This window comes from Pleurodeles waltl, chromosome 2_2 (assembly GCF_031143425.1).
Source record: "Pleurodeles waltl isolate 20211129_DDA chromosome 2_2, aPleWal1.hap1.20221129, whole genome shotgun sequence".
Lineage (NCBI taxonomy): Eukaryota > Metazoa > Chordata > Amphibia > Caudata > Salamandridae > Pleurodeles > Pleurodeles waltl.
In genome coordinates, this window is record NC_090439.1 from 322,570,800 (window position 1) to 322,583,594 (window position 12,795).

The window sequence follows — 12,795 nt, forward strand, 5'->3', positions numbered from 1 at the left end:
AGTATCGGAAGATGAAGGTGACATGAGCATGGGAAGACATTCTCACACAGAAAAAGGACTAAATGGTCCACCACACAGGCGGCCATACTGGGGAGATTTTCCTTACCCTAGCTAATGTTTTGGATATTTTCGGAAAAACGTGATTCTAGTAAGGCAGTCTGAGCTAAATTCACCCTAATAACTCAGTGTTTATTAAATACAAAAGACAAAAATGTAAATTACAATGAAATAAATACCACAAAAAAATTATTAAGTCATCAAGGTATATGAATGATGTGCATAAAGGGCATAAGAAATGGTAGAAACCAAATATGTAATGAAACAATGGGAACTCAGCGGTGGGTAAATTCCAGCCAGGGAATATCATCATTCAATCCTGTCCGATGTGTCCCTAGTCTAAATACCCAGCTCTGTTCTTTTTTAAAAAGTCTTCTGGTGCAGTCCTTGTTAATTGTTACACGTTCCAGTACTACCCATCTAAGATCGTCAGGTGTGTGGTGGAACTCGATGAGGTGTTTAATCAATTTAGTAGCTGATCGCTGGCATCTTATAGTGCTGCGATGTTCATTGATCCAAGTCTTAACCATCCTGGTGGTCATCCCAATATAGTGAAGACCGCATGGACAGGTAATCATGTAAATGCAGTTCTTGGTACGACAGTTCGTATGTACCAATAGCCGCCAATGTGTTGTCTTGCCCAGGTCCAATTCATGGGTGTGCATAGAGAGAGGACAGACATTGTAACCACTGCAGGGATAATGTCCTGTAACTCCTAACCAAGATATTGGAGGGGTGGTGTCACTATTTCGTTGAGGTGACGGTCTGGTGTGTACCACTAGATCTTTAATGTTTTGTGTACGTTTGAAAGCAAATAGAGGGCAAGCCAAAGTCTCCCCTGAGCTATTCAAGATGGACCAGTGTTTTTTAATTATCTTCCTCACTCAGTCGCTTAAAGGTGTGACGGTAGTGACACAAGTCAGGTTTGGGGTTTGCGTTTATTTTCACTCAAAAGAACATCTCTGGGTATGTAACGAGCTCTTTTCCTGGCCTGTCCAATAATCTGTTGTGGGTAGTTACGATTTTGTAACTTCTGACTAAGAAGTTCTGATTTTCAACATCGCCCCCATCTTAGGCTTTCTTGCGGCCGCTGCCCGGGTCCCAGTTACCTCCATCATCTGGAACCATCAGGGAGGTATCCTCTGCAGCTAGAGGGGTCTAGGAGGCAGCCCCACATGGCATCATATTCAGGATGGGGGCAGATGGGGCCGAGCGCACCGGAGTTCCGGAGCCCTCCGCCTTACTCCATTCACTGCCCCAAATGCTTTACTTAATCTTGGGTTTTTTTGGTCCATTCTATCCAAAGCGTTCCAACTGTAATTAACGCCCTCCATCAACAGATGTCTCAAATATGGAGTAGTGCCAAAGCTGCTCCCTTTGTAACTGGGGCTTAGAGCATCAGCATCGGTTCACCATCCTGTGATTCTGGGTAATTCACATAAAGTCCCTGTGCCCCTCAAAAAATTAATCTGCACTTGTGTAATATAAATGGTGCTCCTGTAAAGAGCTTTGCTGCCTGCTGATTGAGCTTGTGCTAAATAAAACTACAAAATAACTGTGATTTTGGAGAAGATTTTAAGCAATTCGTCATCCAGCACCAAGAATTCACATAGATGCCGAGCTTGAAGTAACTTTAAAATGTATACCATGTCATCCTTTGTGGCATGGAAAGGAGATGTTAGTCAGATATGGTGCGGTGATGGTCGGATTTCACCAGAAATGTTTACACACAAAAAACGTGTACACACTCTCTCCCTCTCTGTGTTTGGAAACACTTCAAAAATGTTGGTCATTTCACAAAGTAATGTGCTTTATCCCACTTACTATACCTACAAATCTGCATTCCTCTCTATTTCTGCAGACCCTATAGCCCCTTTTGTGTGTCCTGCTTACCATATATGTTTCAGCCACGGAAAGCTGGGATGACAAAGTGTGTTTATACAGATTAGTGCTTGTCACATTGATTAAAAGCCACCCCTCCAGTTCCAACTTCTTCTTAGTAACAGCAGCCAGGAGATGACGGCCATCATGACTCAATTTTGCCCCATGTAATGCTCCACGTTTGTCGTAAACTCTTTAGCAAACGTGTTTCCGAAGAAGAACCATCTTCATAAGATATACCCTCCCAGCTACTGACAACTGCAGCCTAATCAACTTACCTACTTGGGCAACCACATTTATCGTAGTTTTGCCTTAGTTCTCCCCAGGGGCATTGTAAGGATTTTGGGGGCCCTGGGCCAAACGTATTTTGGCAGCCCCAGTTTGTAACAGATTTGAATTTATGAATTAGTTCTAGCTCTTTCTCGCCCTCTTTGGCCAGGTCACTTACATTCACACAGGCACACCCGTCAAAATTCTTAATGTGTTTACATTTAATAGTCAGGGATACTGATGTGTGTTTTTAATACTTGTAACACAGCAGCAGCTCACTAACATTACTGCAACTAACCTCTGTGACAACCCCCCATTTCTCATATGTGAGGTCCTGTTTTGATCTTAAAGAACCTTTTTTTAATGGAAGCTGCATGAAACAAACACGTTTCTCTGAAAATGTCAGTAACAGTCCCTCACACATCTCCCACATTGAAAATAAATTGCAAGAAAACAGTACTAAAAACAATCCAAGAAATGTTCAAGCTCTTCAGGGCCAGACTCTCCGCAGTAAATGGAAGTGCTTTAGTTATATGCAGGGCCGCTGGAATTATGTGGCAGAGAGGACAAAATTATGCGGCAGGATTGGCCAATTTATGAGGCAAGTAAAGTCCAGTTATGCATTTTGAATGCCAATAGCTCTACCTCAAGCAAATGTGAGACCTATTGCATTGCAAATGCTTGTTTTCATGTATGCTGTTGGAGGTAAGCAATACAAATCCACCCAGAATGTGTCACTAATGAAGGATTTTATATCCAGAAGAGAAATTTTGGAAAATACTAATATTCTCGTGAGCGCTTTTATTTTTTAATGCTGTTCCATTACTTTAGTTGTAATATCACTTGGCATCACCCATAAAAAGAGAAAGTAACAAGGAGAAATAAACATATTTCTCCTCACTACACTTTTCTCCCATACCCATATCAAAATCTAGCGCAACACAGTGTAGGCTGATGCGTTGCATTCATTTCTTTACAAAGCCACGCAAAGCAGGCCTTGTGTGGCTTGGCAAATCCCAAATAATCCTTTTCATTTCCCTACGTTGCACTGTACGATGCATTGTCGATGCTAAGGTAAAGGCACAAATTGTAGCAGTCTGTAACTGTTTCATGCTTTGCTGCCAGAAGGCCAGCCTCAGAAAATGTAAGCATAATGCTGTAAGTGAGAAGAATGGATGACTGAAGGTTTGTTCCCTTCTTTGAGCCCCTGTATTCTAGGCACTTTTATATTAGCAAATTGCTACTTTCTATTAATATATTCAGCTCTGCTGGCGTGAGAGCAAATTTTGCCCATAAGGCCTGTTTCCAAACAAAGGGCCAGATGTATCATCATCCCGGTTTGCATTTCCTAAATAGCGATTTTTAAGAAATCGATATTTAAGAAATGCAAAATGGGATGTATGACAATTGTGATTTAGTAATAGTGATTTCTTAAAAGTCGCAATCGCTATTACCGAATTGCAATTAGGGAATGGGACTCCATTCATCCCCATGGGCCTGTAGGCCCATAGGTGCGAATGGTTTTGCATTTCCGAATTTGCGAATTCCTGTTAGGAATTTGCAAATTAGGTAATGCAAACCCCAGGGTGCACTCCCAAAAAATATTTGTGGACATGTTAAGCGCACACACTCCCAAAGGGCATATGTGAGCTACATGTCATTTTTAAAAATGCATTTGCAATGCATTTTTAAAAATTGCACATGCTTACCACCAAACTTGAATTTGTGGTAATTGCATTTCCTAATTGCCAAATTACGCATTTAGGAAAACCTGATACTCGTGAATAGGTAATCGCAAATAGGTATTCCCTATTTGTGATTACCTATTTAGGAAATTGCGAATTGCGATGCCCTAATCGGAGTCGCAATTTTAAGGAATTGCTATTTTTGCAATTCCTTAAAATTGCACTGCAAATTCCTTTCATAAATCATGAAAGACGATTTTGAATTTCCAAACGGTGGAATTTACCAATTCGCACCGTTTGTGAATGCAAAATCCTTTGATACATCTGGTCCAAAATTATTCCTCAACTAGTTGGAGGCCAAGAAAGATTGATCAGAGAATCCTCTCAAAATCTGATCTATGATCCCATATTTTCCGTTCAGGTTTTACAAGTGAAATAGTCCAAATTGTCTACAATTTATACGAGGCTCTCTCTTTGATTGAGTTAGATCTTAGCAGGCTGTGCTGTAAATGCCACCATGCCACCAATGCCTGACCTGCTGCTGAGGATGAACTGCATGATCGTTATTTAATCTGTTTACTTATGCAACGCTGGAAACAAGACCTGGCCATTGTGGTGATTAACAGCGTCAAATATCCTCACATTAACAAGTGAGCCGGGCAATCAGCCCGGATTATTGTTACATTCAATTTAAATTACAGTGGCAAGACAGGTCCCAAGGTAATTAATAACGGATTTCACTGCGCAGATATGGCTTTCATCTACTGAACAAACTCTGTGAGACACATAAGCAGAAAAAAACAAAAAACTGAACATAAAAAACAGGTTATTTTACGATCATTGTGAACAATTTATGGACTTCAACTGGCATGAAATTCTATGAAATCGTACCGGCTCAAACCAGTCCGCCAACAAAGGCACGCACTTTTCTACCTGCTGTTTATGAATTATTATTAGAGTTCTCAAATATTTACTCTTTAGCATTTGAGGCTTTATTAAAACCGAAGTTTAAAATTGAATTCATTTTAATTGGAAAAATAATCCTTGCTTTGGCTCGAGGAAAACACGCACAAGGCCCTCTAAAATGGAAGTACTGGAATCAACAGCAGAGGTGGCAAGCTGTCACGGGAGCTTTAGCTCTGATAGCTCATAATAGCATGACACAGGCAAAAGGCGAGCTTCTGAAGAGCCCCTTGAGTTTAGAAGAATGGCGCACTAATACACTTAAATATTTATTTGTTAGTGTGCTGATGCGGTGCTTTCGCCCTCGTACCACAGTGCATTAATCCTACTGTGGTAGCGACTTGCTGACTTCGACCTGCTTTATGCTCTGTGACTGAAAAATACACGGCACTTTTACTCGCAGAAAAAGCACATTATGAACTCAGGACACATCATTTCAGTGAACCTTTAACCAGTCTTTTGTGCTGCCTTGGCTACTTCGGAGATGCCAAGCATTTACGCTAATTGCAGACGATTCGCTCAAGAAAATCTTTAAAAAAAAGAAGCTAATATTCGCACAGCAGTTACATGTGCTGGCTCTCAAAACGGTAGCTCTGGTTGTTATCTGGGACTCAGAATAGACAGCTTTCCTGATTGGCCGATGACCGATCATACGACATCGATCACATCAGCTGCCCTAAGTGTAGATTCATCAAGTTATATCTACAACTCAGGTTTTTTTGTTCATAAAAATCAGTGATAGAGATGCTTCATTTAGATGATCCGTACTTTATAGTTCACCTGTTAATACAGCACTATTCTATAGGTACCTGGTAAAACGTCTTAGAATACGTACTTAACTGGGTCCCATTTTGAGTTCGGTAGGACATTAAATACTTACGCTAGTCGAAGTTTTGTCTGATTTATAGGGTTTTTTGAATAAGCTGTTGTATCAAACTCCTGTCTTAAATTAAAATTACTGCTAATGGTTAAACCAGCATACTTTCCTCATCTGAGGTTTCAGGACCAAAGTCTTGATTGCCAGTAAAGTTGCTATTTATCACACCTGAAAATAACTTACAACAGGGTACATTATTTATCACTGTGATAAATAGGACCTGTTTGTGTGGAAAAAGGTGAATTTTGGTGTTTAATGCAAAAAAATCGTCATTAGACTGTAAATACCATATGGTTTTCCCCTGTTAAATTTCAGCAGGCTGATCGATGGAAATTTAAGGAAGGTTAAGTTATTTAATCTTTTTTTTCATTCATTTAACTTTATTTCGGTACGTAAAAACATACCATAAAAGTACAATACAAGCATCATAAATTGTTAATTTTGGAAATTGGTAAAACACTTAAAAATATAAACACAGTAAAAATGTAAAAGAGATAGTAGAAAATTAAAATTCGAACAGAATGATCACAATATATATCTCCTAAATTTAGAGTGTACCACACAACAAGGACCCTATTCCCTATGCCCATGGGAATTCAATAATGCAATAAAACAGTATCTTAATATTAAAAATTAAATACTAAAATCAGACATCAAAAGGTCAATTAAAGTGCATACATAGATCTTAAAATTAGCTATCCAATCTTCTTCTTTAAAGTTGCTAGTCTAAGGCGCCAGATTGATTCGAGGAATTTTGCCACTTGTAAAACTACCTCGGGAGATGGATCAGATTTAAAAATTCTCTCAGCATACAAATGAGACCTGGCGCCTATAGATTTGCAGAGCAGGATAATCCAGCAAGATCTTTGTTTGCGATATGCATGACAATAAAAGAGAACATGTGAAATAGACTCTTCACGTTGGCAGCCCATCGGGCAGAGCTTGGAACTATTAGTAGAACAATGCCAATTGTACGTTAGGGAACACAAGGGGAGGGACCCTATTCTGAGTCTAACAAAAAGAGCTTGCGCAAATGGAGATAATGCTATATCCATATAAGGCTCAAATTCATAGTGGCATTTGAATGATAAATAATTATCACACATTGACAACGGAACAATCTCAGTAAATTGCACAATCTGAGCGTTGTGCCAAAAAGCATCCTTCAATAGCTGCACAGCATTTTTAGGAATAGAAGAAGGGTCTGACCAATAGGACCCAAAACCTAGATGGAATAAGGAATCTTTGACATAAGTACACCATTTCGTTTTACTGATAGTGTTACTGCCCACCAGTTTGAGAAGCCCACAACGAAATGGAGACAGGGCATCTGTTATCCAGAGCCGGATCCAATACAGCAAGGGCCTTAAAGCAGCAATCTGTGAAATAGAAAAAAGCTTTAGATCCATACGGATGGGCAGAGATGGAGTGCTAGAAGGAACTTTTAACAATGATTTCAGAAATTGATTTTCCGCCCTTTCCAAATCCACCAGGTTACAATGGCCCCAAAGTTCAGCACAATATAGGGCCCCCGCGGGCTTGGGATTTATATATTTCAAGGGCGGGAGACATTGCAAACTTGGGAGATCTAGAAGCTAATCTTACAATGCCACCCGCCCTTTGCTTCAAGCACAATAGAGATTTCTGGCGGTGTGCATGCCAAAGATGTGAGTCTTCCAGTTTGATACCTAAATAGTCAAAGGTGCCCACTCTTTCCAAGGGAGCACCATCTAGGTATACTGGTCTCTTCATTTTGCACCTACTGTCCCCAAAGACCATATACTTTGTTTTTGCTGAGTTGATTTCCAACCCATGGTCTTTGCAAAACTCAAAAAATCGTGATAGCAATCTGGAAAGGCCCATGGCAGTGCGCGAGAGTAACAGGGTGTCGTCTGCGAACAGTAGACAGGGGAACTTCTGGCCACCCAAATTCGGGGCATCACCATAGCAATCTAAGAGGTATGGGATGCAAGCGTTAATAAACAATAGGAATAGGGTGGGCGCGAGAACGCACCCCTGCCTCACACCTCGCATTGTAGAAAAGCTGGGGTCAACTCACCAGCCAAACCCAAGCGCACTCTGGCATAATTGTCAGAGTAAAGATCTTGGATAACATTAATCAAAGAACCCGGAACTCCAATGTTGCTCAAGACCTCCCAGAGCTTGGCACGCGGGACAAGGTCAAACGCAGATTTCAAATCGACAAAGGCCACAAATAAATGGCCTTTGTCGGCGTCTACGGTCTTCCACTTGATGGTAGTGAATCAGAAGACCTGATCGATGGTACTGACCTTGTCCCAGAAACCAGCCTGGAGATGGCTTAAAACCTGATTTTTTGTTATCCATTGTTTTAATCTGGACAACAACTGTAAAGAGAATATTTTTTGCAGGTTATCTAATAGACTAATCGGTCTGTAGTTCCCAGGGGAGCTCTTATCTCCTTTTTTTATGTATAGGGATGATAATAGCCACCTTCCACGTATCTGGGTACGAACGAGTTATCAAAACAGTATTCAATAGCCTATTAATGTACTGGGTCCAAATAGATAAATCTGATTTATACAGGTCCGAAGGGACACTGTCTAAGCCAGGAGCCTTCCCTGTTCGTTGAGCACGGATTGCCAACTCAGTTTCTTTTAGGGTAAAGGGTGGCATAGGGGAAAAGCGCAGTGAAGAATCCATAGGAGAGTTGTTCGGATTGGGGCAAGACCCATAAAGTTCCCGAAAATGGGAGAGCCAAGATTCTGCATCAATATGACATTCAGGGGTAGATGGAAGGGCGGGGTCTCTACATGAGGCCAGGGTCCAAAAAAGTTTAAGGTCACAGGCACTAGCTGCCTCCAGCAGACGCTCCCACAATTTATCTTCGTATTTAAGTTTAGATGACTTACAAATAGAAGCATAGTTCCTTCTTGCGTGTATGATAGCATCCCAGCTCTTTAGCTTTAGAGCTTTGGACAAAAGGCTCTTAGCCTCCCGACACTCCTTATCAAACCACTTACAAATGGGCAAGGAGGAGTTGTTTTGGGTTGAGGTGGGTTTAGTAAAAAGCTCCTTGAGATCCAAAAAAAGAGTCGCATGAGAGGACATAACTTCTGAGAGAGATAAAACAATAGAGTCATCAAAAAGCTGGTGGCAAGAGACTAGGTTATAAAGCTTGTCATTAAGCAGGTTAGAATTCAAAAACGAAGACCATCTCACCACACGCCTATTGCTGGATAATTCCAGCCAATCATTGGGAGCATCCAGAACATAAGGTGGAATGAGCCCTGAAAAAAGGGTTGCATTATATTCAATTTGTAAGGGGGCATGGTCGCTAGTGTACCGAGAACCAACCTCAACATTGATTATAAAGTGCCAAACTCGTAGATCAAAAATAACGTAATCCAGAGTGCTGCTGTAGTGGCCTCTGTAGAAGGTGGGTCTAGAGTTGTCATTTAAAAAACGGCCATTTCCAAAACGCAGGCCATTAAGTTATTTAATCCATTTGATAATTAACACCCCCAAACTCATAATTTCCTAGCGGTGCATAAACAGGGGTTTATGCATGTTGTGTTTGTCATGGGGTCACCCATGACGCCCACTTGTGGAGGGAGGTTGAGAAAGCCTCCCGCACAGTGTTCATGAAAGTGGGTAGAACCGATGACGTAACCGGCATTATTAAAAGGCCCGGGGAGATTTTTCCTTGTGGCCATTAACACACAGAGAGTGTCCATTTGATTTAGTGCTTGCACCATTATAGGCTTAATGTTACTGGGCCTACACAGTGGCGTAATATAGCGTGCGCCACAACAAATTGGTGACAAGGGTGTGTCTGTTTCCCTTGCGTTCCTACCTGCTGGCTATGTCGTTGACGGTAGTGGAGCGTATCCGGTGATCAGGCCGGCGCCGTGATTCCACGTGGGCATTGTCTTTGTCCACAGCCTGCCAGTTCCTGGTATAGGCGGCAGAGCACCCAGTGACGGCTGCTTTGTGGTGCCTTGGCCGTTTGGTGCAGGTTCGCACCCCATTTGCTGAGGCAGCCGATCGTGGTGTGCTGCGGGAGGTGGGGACTCCCCCTGATTGGTGGTTCACCCTCGAACAGTCTCCATGTGTCGGACTGTCTCCGGGGCAATGTGAGGAGACGCCGGTTCCCTCTGAGGGCTCCAGTGCGGTGAGCCACTACGTTGTTGGCGTGCAGAGGCCCATTTGCCCATATCTTTTTTTTCTTCCCTGAAGTATTTCGAGTGAAAAAATAAAAACAACAAAAGCGAATGAAGTCTTGACATTAATAGTGACAGGGATTCCCTAACTGCCAGTGTTTTGGGCATGCAGAGATCCATTTGCCCATAGTTTATTTTTTTCCTAAAAAAAAAAAAAAACACATAAGACATTAAAGGTTGAAGGGATTTCCTATCGACATTAGTCTTGTCATACAAAAGGGCAGTTTGAAGGTTTTTGTGGGCACGTGTGTTATACAGACTGTCACAGGAGTAAGTGACGTTTAACAGTTGTTTGAACTCATTATCGGATGGCCATGTCGTCAGTTCCAGCCCTAGAACCTTTCCTTGTGGAGGGTCCTCTGTCTGACGAATCTGCTAGGTGGAAGGAATGGGTGGATAGGCTAGAGACATACTTACCAGCCACGGCACTGGATGATGAGAGACAACGTCCCATGTTTTTGCATTTGGGTGGTGCAGCTATTCATAAACTGGGAAGGTCTGTGGTGGAAGAGGGGCCCCCTTTCACTTACCAGTTGTTGAAACAAGCTTTGACTGCACATTTTGAACCACTAGCCAATCCAGACTATGAGCAGTACTTGTTAAGGCAAGCCAGACAACTCCCAAATGAGTCGGTTGACACATTCTTTGCCCAGTTGAGAGAGTTAGCACACACATGTACACTGGTGGATGTTGCAGATGAAGTTCTTGTGCAGTTCATACAGGGCTGTGCGTCTGTGAAGTTGCAAGAAAACATACTACAGGTACCTGGTATGTCAATGGCAAATATTCTTATGATGGGCTGATCCAAGTAGCTGTCAAAAGTAAGGGCGGCCCATATGGGAGCAGCATTGCAGATGCACGTTAAGACTGAACCGGTGAATGCCATCACCACAGCTGTAATGGAGAAGAAGAAAAGTCAGCCAAAGGGTACCCCGAGTTCACGAATGTGTTTCTCGTGTGGTGGTTCATTTCCTCATCTATGGGCATGCCCGGCACATGGCAAGAAATGCTCCAGCTGCAACAAGATGAATCATTTCGCCAAGATATGTTGATCATCGGCGAACGTAAAACTGCAGAAATCTAAGACTGTCAACGTAGTACAGCCAGCTGTTGCTACGGGTGAAGATGATGATCTGGATGATGATGAGGAGGGTGAAGGGACTGTCCATGTGATAGATGCTCTGCAACTGGGAGGGCATCCTCGAAAGCGAATACCACAATGTTCTGTTTCTCTGGCAGGTCACCAAATTCAGACTCTGGGGCATCTATAAACGTATTGGCGCAGTCAGTTTTGAAAACTCTCCCCATCCAACCTCAGCTACGACCAACAACGACTCACTTGTATGCTTTTGGGTGGTCGCAACCGCTGCTGCTGGCAGGGGTTTTTACAACCACATTATTTCATGAAGAGGCTTCAGTGCGTACCAAAGTATTTGTGACTAAGACTGGGTCCGATATGTTACTAAGCTGCAGAACGGTGGAGCAATTGAACCTTGTCTCGTTTGCTTTTAGTGTGCACCTTAGAGCAGTGGAGATCCTCCTAGTGGAGTTTAGTCAGCTCTTTGAAGGTATTGGGTGCCTGAAAGACCATTTGCTACGGTTGCATATCGCTAAATCCATACAGCCGGTGGCATTAAAACACCAACAGGTGGAGTTTCATCTGCAGCCATAAGTGGAGGAAGAGCTCCGGAAGCTTGAACAGGCTGATAAAATTGAGAAAGTAGATGGTCCCACGTCTTGGGTGTCCCCCATAGTCATTGCAAGGAAGCCTGAACAGCCAAGAGAGGTGAGGATCTGTGTCGACATGCGCCTGCCAAATGTCGCCATTAAGCGAGAACGTCATTTGACACCTACCGTAGATGACATCGTTGTGGAGGTGGCCAGATCACAATGGTTCTCAAAAATGGATCTATGAGCTGAATATCATCAGCTCATGCTGGAGCCGGACTCGAGGGGTATCACCACTTTCTCCACTCATGTGGGTCTTAGAAGGTATAAGCGGCTGAGTTTTGGGATCTCCAGTGTGGCTGAGACACCATTCGTGGGGTGTTGGCTGGTCTGACAGGAGTTTATAATGTCAGTGATGACATCCTTGTGTATGCTCCCACCATCGAGTTACATCAACGATGTCTGCGAGCAACATTGCACAGGCTTCAGTAGAATGGTCTCACTCTTCATAGAGACAAGTGTGCGTTTCTGCAGAGTGAAGTGGCCTTCTTTGAGTACTGTTTTTCTGGAGAAGGGGTGATGCCTGACCCAACCAAGGTAAAAGACATTCAATCAGCTGCTGCCCCTACTAATGTATCTGGGCATGATAAACTACTGGGTGCGTTTTATCAAGAATTTGACAGCTGTTACTGCCCCTCTCAGAGACCTCATAAAGGCCAAAGTGGTGTGGGAGTGGGGTCCTGAACAAGAGGCTTCATTCCAAGCCACGAAATTGGTGTTGTCAGAGCACACGACATTGGTGTACTTTGATCCCCAGAAAGATTCAGAGTTGTCTGTTGATGCCAGGTCCACTGGATTGGGAGCGGTGTTGGCACAAAAGCAAGTGGATGGTGAGTGGGCCCCGGTGGCGTATGCTAGCCGTGCTTTTACTGAGACTGAACAACGTTATTCCCAAATTGAGAAGGAGGCCACTGCAGTACATTGGGGCTGTAGACATTTCCACCTCTATCTATATGGACAGCCGTTCATAGTACATACAGATCATAAGCAAGCCTTTAATTCCATTGTTTAACGGATCTTCATCCAAGCCGCCACCCTGAGTAGAAAAGTGGATCCTGCAGTTACAGGATTATCGTTTTCAAGGGGCTTACAGACCTGGATCTCTTAACCCAGCTGATTATCTTTCAAGACA